This window comes from Caretta caretta, chromosome 5 (genome assembly GCF_965140235.1).
Source record: "Caretta caretta isolate rCarCar2 chromosome 5, rCarCar1.hap1, whole genome shotgun sequence".
Taxonomy (NCBI): domain Eukaryota; kingdom Metazoa; phylum Chordata; order Testudines; family Cheloniidae; genus Caretta; species Caretta caretta.
The window spans coordinates 121,732,132-121,746,533 of record NC_134210.1 but is presented as its reverse complement, the minus strand read 5'-3'; the positions used below and the strand labels follow the sequence as shown (position 1 = coordinate 121,746,533).

The following is a 14,402-nucleotide window of genomic DNA, read 5'->3' as shown; positions in this document are numbered from 1 at the left end:
CGGCTGTTCCTCTGAAACCTGTATCATTTCTGTGTCTGAAGTTAGGAATGTTGACTATATATCTGTATTTCAACTTTGCTACTTTGGGTGATGCCCCCTGTTAACACTTCAAGTACAACAATGAAAAAGCTGGACAGTGCTGATGGCCCATCATCAAGAAACAATGGACTGTAAAAAAGCTTAGTCTTCCTGTGAACATGTGGGTCAGCATGTGAAGAATGACTACAGGGGCCCTACAGAGGCAAGTGACCATTCACCTCATACTGGAACCCATCTTGAATTCTGTACTTTTTCATGAGAAGCTGGGGGTGGGGGGAAACAAAGGACTCCCGTCTTATGGAGATCCTATTTAAGGGTGTGGAGTGAGGTAATCCAGGTCATCAGTTCTCCCCGGCTAACCCACCCAAGATGACTGCTGGAAACAACTAAGACTGAACTGGGGGAAAGAACTGGACCCAGGCTGGAAGAGCATCTGGCCTGTGAAGAAGATTATTAGAACCACATTTAGGGTGAGAACTTACATGTAACCAGGTTTTTTTAGTGTATTAAGCTTAGTTTGCATGCTCTGTTTTATTTTCTTAGTAATCTGCCTCTGCTACCTCCTTAACTACTTAAAATTATAGTTATAGTTAATAAATTTATTTCTGATTTACAATATAACCCAGTTTATGTGATTTCTAACTGGGGGGGGCAAGAAGTGTGCATACTGTCCTCTACATTGAGGGAAGAGGCGAATTTCATATAATTTGGGGTTTGTATTCCAAGGGTGGGAGTGGCGGAGGTGGACATCTGGGTGCTGTGGCAGGCCCCTTAAGTTGAGCCTTCTCAGAGCGTATCTCTGTCTCTCTGTGCAGCTGCGTGTGGCCCTGCCTGTGTGCTTCGCTGGAAAAGGCAGGGGAGCCTAGCCCAGCAAGACCAGGTAGAAGGGAGCCCAGGCTGGCAGAACAGTCTGACTCAGTGGCGTCCCAGCACCTCACGTGACATCCCAGGAGGTCCAGCCCGTCACACCAATGAATACTAAAATGCCAGTGGGACTATTTGCAATAGTAAGTGCTACTTAGGCTGAGTATGTGCTTCAGATGGGCCCTCAGTCTATAAATGGGAAATTTCAAGGAGTGGGAAGATGACAAAATTTCAGGAAGATCCCTCACAAGCGAGCAAGTGCTACTCACCATGAGCTAAAGTCACAGAACCTGTCTCTGTGCATATAGGAAGTGCCTTGTGTTACTGTAACATGCATATTTGCATAAGCAGAAAGCCAGATTTGCAATTGTTCCATTTGTGCCAGATACATACTGTGAAGATATAGCAAGTTTTCCAGTCATATACATAATGTTTCTCCACATGCAGGTTTGTCGGACAAAAGGATTTGTTTGTAATCCTTTCAACATCCAGCCATAAATGTTTTAAAGCTTGAATAGAAAAAAGAGAAACAAAAATCTAAAAGATGCTAAAGGTTAAGCAATAATTTGAAAAGGGGCAGTCTCTCAAAACCTAAACCAAAGCCCAGCACAATCAATGGAAAAACTCACATAGACTTCAATGGACTGTGGTTCAGGGCCCTAGATCTCTGCAACCCCGTAGCGCTGCATGCCATCCTATTCATGTATCATCCTTACTCACTCTGCAGATGAGCTAAGGCCTTGTTTCTCAGTGACAACTGCTCCTCAGAGCAGCAGTGCAAGAAATAAAAATACTTTACTTGAGGATGAAATTGCTGAGGAAATTACAACACTAAAAAGACATGGAGCAGATGTTGTCATGTTATTTGGGCTTCCTGAAATTGCCTCTTTCTGCAATATTTCAGGTGGAAATGGTTATTCTGTGTGTTAAAATTGCCAGAAAGACAAAAAGCCACCTTTGCTTGAAATCTGGTACTCACAAAGTACCAAGCGAATTGGTACTTTTCTTTGATATTTTTCTAGGTATGTTGTAGGCAAGGACAGAGAAAGGCTCTTGCCCTACATTCCACCTGCTCTTTGTATAAGCTTCCTCTCCCAAAGCTGAACCCAGCCTGTCCCCACAGTACATGCTCCCCCACACACACAGTCAATGGTTCCATAGGGTATCCAAATCATTACTGATTCTTACAGCCACTAAACTGCACAGAGACACGACGCACAGGAGAGATGATGCTCCTTAAAATCTTATATGAAAGGGCTCATCTACACTTAAGATGCTAGAGAGGCAGTAGCTAGGTCAATGGAAGAATTCTTTCATTGACCTAGCACTGTCTACATGGGGACTGAGCCCAGCTCAACTTTCACACCCTCTGACTGATGTAGTTAAGCCAACCTAATTTTCTGGTGAAGACCAAGCCTCAGAGAAGAGACAGAGAGACCTCTAGGCTTAATCCTCCAACTGTTTTAATTCGTATTGAAGTCAGTGGAATCTGGATCAGGCCTTAAATGAGTAAACAAAGCGTTACTGAATCTGACCCATGTAGTCCTATGCTGTGCTGAACACACGGCCTCAGTACTCCTAGTGCGGTGAACATGGTAAGTATTCCTCATAGGCACTTATACTAGGACTGGATACAGTCTTCCCCAGCATAACTGTGAATCCCAAAGTGAAATAACAATGGCCTATTGTTCTTATTTACAAACAACAAAAGTTATAATGATATTAACTCATTTTTAAAATAGCCAGTCAAGACACTCTGGCTCCTATGAAATACAGTGAAACACATTTAAACTCCTGCTTAAAATCCAGTGGTGACATTCTGAGCCTCAGGGGCAGGCCAGAACTTGCAGTCCTGGGAGATGGAGAACTCTGGTGGTTTTAAAGCTTGGGCAGCTCCTAGGGCCTAGACAATCCTGGGGGCTTATATAAGTGACAGCAGCCTCTCTGGGCTGCCCTATAGGCCACAGTGCTGGATGCTGGAGTCCCCAACCTGCCCTCCCGTCACTGGCCCTGCCCACACCATGAGGGCTTGTGAGAGGGCCCTTGGAGAGGCCCTTTTAGAGCCCCTTTATACCTCCCAGGCCCTTTTAAAGGGGTCAGAGTAGAGTGACGATCTCACCCCAGAGAAATAAAAGGACAGGAGCAGTCCAGTACAACCAGATGATAAAATGGAAACGGGGGGGGAGGGGTAACAATAAACATACAGAGAGCAGAGGTCATAATAATAAATAAAAAGCAGCTTTGGAAAGCCTGAGGTGCTTTTGAAAGCAGAGAGATGCTGGCTGGTTGGCTGGCTGACTCAATCCACTCTATAAACATCCCTTAGCCATATGGTCCAAGCATACAGGCAGGCGGCGTTCCCTTGCCTCTGTTCCTGGCTCACCTCAGAATGCTGATAGCACCCTGATATTAGAGAGCCAGCATGGGTAGACCATAGTGAGAGCCCCACTTCTCCTAAGCCCTGGCAGTGGCCAGAATAAATAGGATGACTGTGTCACAGAAAATAAAACCGAGGAAGATAGACTGGAAACCTTGACCGCTGTTTGCTGCATAGACCAGAGGGCACTGGCATGCAAGCATTTTTACAAAGCAAAGGGGCATGTGTTTTGTTTGTGATAAGCTCTGTGCATGCTGCTTGCCAAACAGATATGCCACACACTGAACCATGTTCTGCCTTTGGGCATGCAGGTGGGTACACTTATGAGAGCTGGGCCTCTCCTTCCTCCTTGGCTTTCTTTGCTTTTGCTATGGCCTGCTCATGCTGGCTCGATAATGTCATTGTGCTATCGACGTTCTGATCCATCGCTCCCAGGTTTTGGGGAATACGGAGGTGAAAGTTTAAAGATTCCATTGCCCTTTTTGAACAACAATAAAGCTGCACGTCTGAACACAGAGTTTGTGACTCACTGATTTACATATTTCAGCTGATGTAACAACGTGCAGTAGTGCAAGTCAACATCGGACAAAAGTGTTTTACTGAGATGAGACTATCTGCAGTGGACACTTACATATCTGTAAGTATTATTAATTACTATTCATTTGCTGAGCAACAACATGTTCAGTGCTGTAAAAGGCACAAAATACTGTCCAATACCCCGACTCTCAATAGCTTAGTATCTAAACAAGCTTCTACTAGGACACTACCTGCATGTGTTTCCTTGTGTTCATAGCAAAATAAGTTCCTTTTCCTGCTCCAGCTGTATGCTCCTGAATAGCCCAGTTTCTAGAGAGACAATAGCTTGCAGAAGTGAGACAAGGTTGAGATGCTCCCAGTCCAGTGTGCACTAGACTATCTACTCTCCATCCACATGCTAAGGCCTAGTGTTAGGGTTATATCGAAAGTACCCACTTTTCCATTGATTTTGCTGCTGCACTCTGGGCAGGATGAATATAAGACTGAAACAGGAGCGTGACTGTTCTGCCAATACCAAGGAAACAAGCAGCCAATCTCTGAAACATTTCACCATCATAGAAAATGTATGGTAATGAAACAACCTTATACTCCTGGAGCCTTAGTATGCCCCCTGGCTCCAGGACTGTACCAGAGGATGTGGAACATACTCCAGACCTGGTTTCTGTCATCTCAACAAGAGTCTTTTCTAATCCTCGCCCATGATATGAGTCCTAGAAGTGGAATATGTTTGCTCCTTGAGCTGAGATTGTTAAGTACCTACAGCACAGCATTGCCGACATTAGTATTTTATGGGATTGAATTCTCAGAGGGTTGTTTCTTATTATAATATGTACATTTAATTTTATATTGTCTTTATGTTGTACAGTGTCCTTAACATGTTGACGGGGACATTTTGTAAATCTATTCCTTATCACATTCTTGTACTTTATGAATGAGTGCAAGTGGATTTTAACTGTGGCATTAGAATCACCATCCAGTTCCTTAATGAATCAGTGCCTGTGGAGATGTAGTTACATGCCATGTTTACTATTCATACATCTGAAACAATCATGCCCATTCACCTGATAACATATGAAACTATACATATACCTTTGGAGTCTTATATGTTCCTACAGCTTGCCAAGAAGTATGTACTGACTACAGCATCCTGTGACTGCTGCATATGAAAACACTCAGGTGCCACGGTGTATTCAAAGAAGCATTGGAGAGATACTGCACAAGCCTACTCTGTTATGCAATTGTAAATAAATGAGTTGCACTCGCTTCTCTGCTTCAGGATCCAAACTTTTGAGCTTCTCTATAAAAACATCCTTTTATTGTGCATACAGTGTTCTTGACAAGTCGATGAAGCATCCAGCGTGGTGGTGTTGGTGGGGGCTGAAAGTTCTGTCAGCGAGTGTCATAACGTTAATTTCATATGCCTTGTTTTTTCTGTCCTGAGAAACTGCTGTATTGGATTGGCAGAATGTGTACCATCAGAGGTGTCTCTGAAGTTTTTGAGGAACTTTCCGCAGATAATTGTGTCTACTTAGTCATAATGACCTATAGCTCATCCTTGACAATCTCAAAGGCACCTAAACAGTTTGGACTCACCATCAGCCTGGAAAAAAAACAAAGTCCACTTCCAGCCAGCTCCATCAACCACTATCACTGAGCCAAACATCACCATCAGTGGTGTAGACCTCTCCACGCGGAGCCATCAGGAAATGGACTTTCAAAAATTCTCAGGGCTTCTAAGGGGGAGGGTGGGATGGTCGTTTACCTGGCTGCAGGGCAGTGGAGTCCAAACCACTGACCAGAGCGGTCGCAATGGGCATTGGGGGACACCTCCTGGAGGCCAATAAAAGCGATGAAATCAAGAGTGGTGTCTACATTGGCACTTTGTCCAGAAAAATGTAGAGGAAAAAGACATAAGTCTCTCATCAGGGTGGATGTATTTAGTTGCCAAAAGTGGGCATTTTCCCCAACAAAAAACATCACAGAATGTATGCATGCACTGTTTGGTTGACAAAAGGCAGTTTTTGGTGACAAAACTTGGTAGTGTAGATAAGGCCTTAAAGTTTCCCAAGCTCTTTTTGAATGATAATAAGGATTAGCACTTTTCAGCCTCAAGGCAAACAATAACTAATTCATTTTCACAACACTCTGGTATGGAAAAGTAGTACAATTAGGCCCATTTTACAGGTGGGATAATTGATAAAGCTATTAAGTGGCTTGCCCAATGCCGTGCAGCAAATAAGACCTTGTCTATATTCAAAGTTGCATTTAAGCTAATTTAACAAAGGCTTAATTTAAATAGATTTTTAAAACAAGTTAATTAAACCAGTGCAAAATCCCATGGGATTATCTTCACTCAATTTAAACCTGGTTTATATTCATTCACTTTAACTTGATAAGGAATTGACTTAAATTAAAGGAATACTAGTCAGATTTAAATCAGTGAAAGGGCTTTGCACAGTTTTAACTAAACCAGTCTAAAAATGACACCCTTAGCTAAATTGGTGCAACTTTGATTATAGAAATCACCTAATCTAGATCATGACAACCATTAGAGGAACCATAGCTCTGACGTCCTGGCTGACAGTCCCTCTCTCAAGTAAACAGGGTCTCACACCCAAACCTCTGTGTGAGAAATTGCACCCAAAGGTGCTCCTGGTGCCAAAAAAAGCATTGCAATATCACTACCAAACATATTTCTTGCTAAAGCTCTTTGAGATACAGCCAGTATGAAAAGCACTATATTCAAACAGATTTTATTCTGTTGTGGTGGATCGTAGGGGAAAACTCAAGACTTTATGGGGGAAGGGGTCAGGGTACTAACCTTGAATTTTCATATACCTAAGCACCTGGCAACACAGTTAAGAAAACATCAACACTCTAGATACCCTCTTGGTGTAATTTCCATTAACATTAATGGGAGTGTGGCAGGCACATTGAGAGAACAGACTCTTCAACATTTACTGTGGTCTCTAATTTCCAAGTAGAATAATTACTGCCTTATAAATTTCCAGGATCTACTTATTTGAGCCCATTAGACATACTCTATCGTAATGAGTGATCTCAGCACTCGAGTAATTTTTTTTTCTTAAAATAAAAACAGATTCAGCCCATGGAGTTGTTTATGGACTATACTTGGAGCGTCTTTTGCTCCTTCTTGAGGTGGTGTAGGCTGCAGTCAGAGGTGTGACTGCAGCATGTGTAGCTATACCCAAGGTAACTTTGATCTGGCTAGCTCTAACAACGATAGGAGTGAAGTCACAGCAGCCTGGACGGTAAAACCCCGCCTGGAAGCCTGGGTACATACTCAAGCAGCTGGCGAGCCTCTGCTACTGCAGGCCAGCTTTGCTGCTATTATTATTTGAGCAAGGATATGTCTGCACGTGCTGCAGTAGCACCTCAGATTGCAGTGTGGACATACCCTTGGAGCCACAGCTTAACTAGGAGGGAAATTCAATCCAGTGCAGAGGGCCTCGCAAGGTTCTGTGCAATACTGTAGCTCCCTCAGGGTGAAAGTTTACCACCGGTATGCAGGCCCAGCCTTACTGCTGTGCTATGGAGGGAGAGCAGAAGCAAAGCTGCCATGGACTGGGGGGACAGTAGTCCCTGTGTGATGGAGAAGGCAGTCTGCCTGGGCACCACATAGGCTGACAAAAAGGGAGTATGATGGGGGAGGGCCTAGGATGTAGGCTGGAGTAGTGACAGCAGCCCCACACTCTGGCCAGGGACTAGGTATGGATTTTACCTCCTAGACAGCAGCACTCTACCCACACAGAGCCTTATTTCATGCAGTTTATGCAGTGAAGTAACTGTTGTCCCTAATTTGGCTTTCAGTGATACGTGGAGTCATTACATGTGCCTTTCAGCCTGGAGTGAATTTTGCCCTAAAAGAACCTGTATGCTAACAGCCCTAACTCATCCCCATCTCCTGCTGCACGGCCTACTGTATGCAGATTTGTTTGGTAACAAGTCATTATCTTCATCCATCCTGTCTCCTGCTAAAGCTACCCTGGGGCTGTCCGCACTCAGCTAAGTTAGCAGCTTGCAGCCCCTCAGTCTCTGCCGTCAACCACACCTGCTCAGCCAAGCTCTGTAAATCTTGCCTTTTCCCTTATATGTGCATCTGAGAGACACAGCTCACACAGAAGCTTCAGGCTGTGAAGGATTTACAGACTGAGCACTACTGAATGGACGCCTTTGTTTTGTAGTTGTTTAATGGATAATGCTTTGAACTATGCAGTGTCGTTGCAGAATGTTGGACCCAGGATATTAGAGAGACACGGTAGGTGAGATAATATCTTTTATTGAAACAACTTCTGTTGGTGTGAGAGAGACAAGCTTCCAGACCCATAGAAGAGCTCGGTGTAGCTCGAAAGTGTGTCTCTCTCACAGCAAAAGAAGTTGGTCCAATAAAAGATATCACTTCCCTCTTTCTCTCTCTAAATGCTTTGAACAGTCATAATTAAAGAACTATAGTGCAACAAATAAATGGTAACAGACTGACCCCTCTAAATTAGCTGTGTATCCACATTATTGTTTAGCACCTTGGTTCAAGGCAGGTAGGTTTCAGAGGAACAGCCGTGTTAGTCTGTATTCGCAAAAAGAAAAGGAGTACTTGTGGCACCTTAGAGACTACTCTAAGGTGCCACAAGTACTCCTTTTATTTTTTCCTCTGTTGTTCAGTGCAGCCTTGTAATCCTTAGGAGCTATTATATTTTACCCATTTCCATAGCAACATCTGCTAGTGAGACAGAACTGATCAACTTCATTCTTTATTGCTGCAGAATTCAACCAAAAAAATTTTTTGAAGCAAAAATGTAAAGGGGAACTTGTCTCCAACCCATGTTTTTGTGCTGCCTATATTATGGGAACTATAAAGATTATGTGAGGTGTCTGTCTGTTCCCAACTACTACATTAACTTTGTCAGAACCACTGAAATACCTAAAGTTTCACAATCTTGTCTTTTAAAAAAAAACAATTTCATCCTCATTCACCCTCATTACTTGTGTCTCGCATTAACACGCCATAAACTCAATATTTGGGATTTGTGCAGATTCCAGTTCACTGTAAATCTGTTCCACCCACAGGCCCCAATCTTGGAAACACTGACTCACATGAGTAGATTTAAAACATAACAATAATCTCATTGAACTCAAGTTGCATCCCGGAACAATACTTTGCTTCCTCCCTTGGCGGAACTGGGCCAAAGTCATAGAGGACCTGATTCACAGCCCATCAGTCAGTGTGAGTCATTCCTCTGCCTTTACTGGGCTTTGGGTCAAGTTCATAGAGCACTGTGCAAACATTTAAACAGGGGACTAACACTCTCTCCCTCCTCCCTTTCCCCTGGATTGTGAAATCAGCAAACGACTGCCACTGAGGGGCTTCTAGGAACTGTGCCTGCAGGGCCCAGTAGTGTCTTAGGAAGCATTGCTGGCGCAGTCTCTTTCATCAAGTGTGTCTCATGAACATTGTCAGGGCTTGGACATCATCACTGCCACGACAGGAGTCACCTGACACTAGAGCTGTGGAGAACTACCATTGTCTGTCCCCAAGCATTTGGAGCGGGGAACAGATGCTTTTGTGGAGTTTTATTGCCAAATTTGATCTGGACAAAGCATTGCCATTTACAAACGCTCATAGATGTCTTTAAAATTAAATAATTAAAACAATAAAATGTTACCGTGTAGGCAAAACCCTGAAGGATGTCAGATCTCCCATTTACGTAGTGCAAGGATTCCAGAAAGGCATAAAAACGACTCCTTGAAATGCAGCTCCCTGGACAACTAGAACACATCGTTACTATTTATTATGTGCAGTTTGGTAGCATGTCAGAACCCCAGTCACGGCGCAAGACCCCACCATGGTAGCGGCTGTACAAGAATATGGTCCTTCCCCCAAGAAGCTTACAATCAAAGGTGCTGCACAAAGGTGTGGGCCAAGGACAGTGGGCCAAATCCCCAGATTTTAATTTTCAGGGGACTTCAAAGTGTATGTGGAACAACAGGAACTCAGTTTTTAAGACCACAGTGAGAGACCCCAATGCAATCAGCTGCCTGGAATGCAATCTAGGAGGAGGAGCAAAGGCTGAATAGACCCTGCTGAGGTTTGGTTGCAGGGATTGTGAGAATTTCAAAAGTGATTTCAAGATCACTAAACCATGCTCTCCGCCTTAGGGAGTATAAAAGGAAGACTGATTCAGACTCCTGCTAAAGTAAGATTGGTTGATTCCATGCCACCCTTAGACTCCCTGAGCCAGCTAAGGGCTCTCACATTCAAGGTGGGACTCAGCCCCCGTGAAGACAGGGGGAGCAGGCCCTGCTGCCCTATTCAGGGATTTTCAGAGGTAGTGCACCTTTAATGAGTGGTCCTATCCTGAAGAGTCACTGTGTAAAAGCGGAAGCCCGAACTCATATGTTTATTGTCTTCAGGGATTTCCAGATTAAACCTGCCCCCTTTGCCAGTGAGATGATTTTCTAACTGCCTTTCCTGCAAACTCATTCTGGGATCTGAGTCTCTGGGCTGGATAAATAAAGTTTAAATAAATACTGGTATTTTCTATTCAAAGATCTAGACTGACTTTCTCTTCATCCCCACAGTATCCGAGCACCTTACAAAAATACATATTTCACATTCTTATCTTTGTCTCTCTCCTTCCCCTGTTGGTGGCAGATTTTCTGTTGTTGCTGACCACAGGCTGGGTCAAAGGCAGTTTGGTTTTCTGTTCTGAAGATGCTGACAGTTCAGTTGTTCAGTGGAACTTACCTATTGTGGGAGGCCGAGGTGTCAGGAATGACCCTCAGGTTGCATGTGTTAATTGCCTGGAGGGCCTTGTAATAGCAAGCAAAAGTTAAGCACTTGATGCAGGAATCACTGGGTGAGGATCTGTGGCCTGTGATAGGAGGTCAGACCAGCGGGTCATAATGGTCCCTGCTGGCCTTAAAATCTTAAAATCTAATGAAATCAGAACCAAGACATGGAACTTGATCCTGTTTTCCATGGGGATCAGTGCACCGAGCAGAGCTCGGGGTGAGAGCTCTCAGCAGCCTGCTTTGCTGAGAAAACGAGCTGCTGGATTCTAAACCAACTGCCACTTAAGGGTTCCACCTCCTAATATCAGCCTCTGGAAACAATATGGCACCTTTTCCATTCCTTGCTACAAGGAATCAAACCAAACCCAACCCTGATGATGTTCAGACCATAAATACCCCTTTTTGATAAAGCCTCCTGCCAGAATCAGCACTCTCTTGATGTGTCACCTTCTGCATTTGTAACACACCCATCAGCCCTGGATCGAGACCACTGTCCTCAGAACACATACAAGCTGTTAAAATGTCACCTTTCTTTTCGTACTCAGGTCAAACTCTCACAATCAGAAGTGTAGCTGTTTGAAATGTCTCTTGAGACGCAACATTTCTCCAAATAGAAAAAAACAGTCCAGACTTAAGAACTTCAAGGGCCCTTTTTCCTATGAAAACCACAAAACATTTTCTGTACATTCACTACATAAGAGACTCTAGACTAACTGTTAACTGCAGAGCAGCCTGAATGCTGTTTGCCTTTCACTTGTTAAAATCATAACAAAGAAGGACATGCACTTTTCTTTTGATTTCATTTCCTGTTACAGTAATTTGCAGATGTGAAACTACTGTTAAAACAAGCGATGAAGAATAAAGAGCTCTGTACAAACAGAATGTCTATGTAAAATAACGGATGTCCTTCCCAGGCAAAGAAACTGGGTTCATCCCTGGTTTAAGTCCAGGGACAAACTAACTTCAATGCGGCTATGGTCCTGTCTACACCAGAAAATACAGACAATTGTATTCTCTCTAGATCCCTTTACTCTATACTCAAGTGCAGTTCTGTTCCCTGCTGGTGTGGACAGGGTCAAACCAGTACAACACTTGATTAACAAAGTATCTGTCATGTGAAAGGGTCAAAAGTGTCTGGAAACGTCTTTTCCTTCCAGCAGGCTCAGTTCTCCACACTGCTTGCCTATTTTAACAACACGTTGATCTTTTATATATGACAGCTTCTCTACTTCTAAGGTCCCATAATGGGATTTCCACCCAAATAACCTCTCTGCTGAGCCATAAGCTGACTGCTGCACTCAAATCTCTGGGGCACTGTGATTCACAGCCAAAGGCTGGGAAGAGATTCTAAGGCAGAGCTGACCAGAGAAGCCTTACAGTAGGAAAGGTTTGAATAGAGTAGTTGGCGGGGAAGTGGGGCTTGTCAGTGAGGCTGCTCAAGCAGGGAGCAGGCCATGGGATCAAAGAGAGGGTGCCCTCCTAGGAAAAGAAAAAGGACTTGTTTGAGCTGGAGGGAAGGTGTGAGAAAGGCAGGAAGCACTGAAAGGGGAGAGGGAGTGAGAACTGAAACCAGAAAATATTTGACTAGGCGAGATAACAATCCAAAGCTTATCCTAACAAAGAGTTTTGCAATATGCCCATCCCTACTACAAAACGAGCCAAACCCACCCCCTCTGCACTGCTGCCAACTTATATAGTAAGGGCCTGATTCTCTCAGGACTTGGCTACACTTGAGAGTTAGAACACATTAAAGCAGCCCCGCGCACACTAGCTCAGTACACGTCCACACTGGCAAGGCACATGGAGCGCTCTGACTCCACGGCTAGAGCGCTCCTGGTTCTCTACCTTGGCAAGAAGATTAATGCTTGGTGCGCCTTGGCTGAAACACCCGGGCGTCAGTGTGAACGAGGTGTTGCATTACTGCGCTCTGATCAGCCTCCGGAAACGTCCCGTAATTCCCTTAAGTGAACTGGCCACTCTTGTCATTGTTTTGGAATTGCTGCAGGAATGCAGAAATGCCCTTTGAAAGCTCCGTTTCTGACAGCCGGCTGCTTATCTGCTCCGAGACAAAGCAACCATTACTGTGGAATGCTGTGTGTGTGAGAGAGGTGGGGCGGGGAGTCTGCTGCTGTCTGAACTTACAAGACAGCATGCTGACATGCTCTCTCCCCCCCACACATACACACAACACACTCCCTGTCACACTCCACCCCACCCCACCCCCCATTTGAAAAGCACGTTGCAGCCACTTGCATGATGGGATAGCTACCACAGCGCACTGCTCTCTGTGGCCATTGCAAGAGCTGGTAATGTGGCCACGCCAGTGTGCTTGCAGCTGTCAGTGTGGACAGATTGCAGCACTTTCCCTACTGCACTCTACAAAGGCTGGTTTAACTCAAAGTGCTCTACATCTGCAAGTGTAGCCATGCCCTTAGACTCTAAGGGCCTTTCATACCACTGTGCCAGAACCAGACCTCTGAGGATACCCTCTGCAAGTGGGGCCTCCCTTGCTAGCTAAAGGTTCTGTACTGGCCCTGATCCCAGCCTCTGGCATAGGGAACAGATCAGGGCATAGCCAGAGTGTATTGTATTACAGCTATTCTCTGCTTCCCAGGACTCAGAGAGGGTCATGGGTGTATCATGATTGGGGGAACAGGAGTCAGAGGGCCCATGTGCCCTGGAGGGAATGTTATTGAAGGCACACCAGGGAAATAGAACTGCTGGAAGCAATTCTGCCACCTGGACAGAGCAGAGCAGAGGGTTTAATAAAGTTCTACTTGTTCAAGTTAACCAGCATTCGGCATCACTCTTCGCAAACAGTGGGAAGCAGAACAGAAGTTAGAACAGCTTTGAGGCTGTTTATAGCGGGGGCCAGGCAGGCCTTGGTGTACCCCCAGAACAGGGAGATTCCACAGGTGATTTAAAGCCCCACCCTTCCCCAGACCTATTACTGTCCCACGTGCAGGAAGGGGGTAAATGAGAATCTGGGCCCAGGTCTCCACAGCCTGTCCATTCATCCAGAGAGTAGGTCCCTACCCTGCCTTTCCCTCCACTCCTGCCCCTTCACAGGATCTCTAAGGAACTCCTGCGTGACTGACCAGCTCCCAGTCACTAGCTTCTCTAGCTGAGCTGACGTTCCCCAGCAGGTTTTGTACTTGTTCATCACAGCACAAGAGTCATTTCCACTGCCCGGGAGTGTGGGAAGAAGCACCAAGCCTGCAAGGGTGCATGCACCGGTGGCCAGGCAGGCCATTAGCGCGTGCAGGATCTTCGGAGGCACGTTGCAAGTGCCGAGAAGTGGTGCAGCAGAGGGAGCAGGAAACTAAAGAGATCCCCAAAAGAGGAAAGGGAACACACTGGCACCCAACCCTGTCCTCCCATTCTAAATGCTCGAATTCTAAACTCTAGAGATGTGGCAACACCCTCCTACTTGCTGACTGCTCCACCTTTGCCCAGAGGTGCAAACTGTACCGCTCTGATTTAGATAGTGAGCTACTATGGGGACCTGGCTTCTTGCATGTTTGTACAGCACCACTTGCACCGAGGGCACTATCTGAATAATCACAGATGTCAGACCTACACAGCCACCTGCTGCGCTCCTTTCAGACAGCTCTCTGGGAAACCACGTAGAATAGAAGTATTCTGTCATTATTCAAAGAGCACTGCCCCCCTTTTCGGACACCAGCTCATCTTTGTAAGTGTGACAGAGTGCTGGGAATTAACCAGTGAGCCTGCACTCTGCTTAGTCTGGCCCCAGTTATTCCCCCCCCCCCAG

At 45.1% G+C, this 14,402-nt stretch overlaps 1 long non-coding RNA gene across 1 annotated transcript; it reads left to right on the top strand.

The window, feature by feature from the left end:
• The first annotated feature begins 665 nt into the window (after positions 1-665).
• Positions 666-5,617, top strand: LOC125637065 (uncharacterized). Its single transcript, XR_007356818.2, has 3 exons — positions 666-1,046; positions 3,828-3,917; positions 4,933-5,617. It is a non-coding gene; the product is annotated as an uncharacterized LOC125637065 (long non-coding RNA).
• Positions 5,618-14,402: the final 8,785 nt, after the last annotated feature.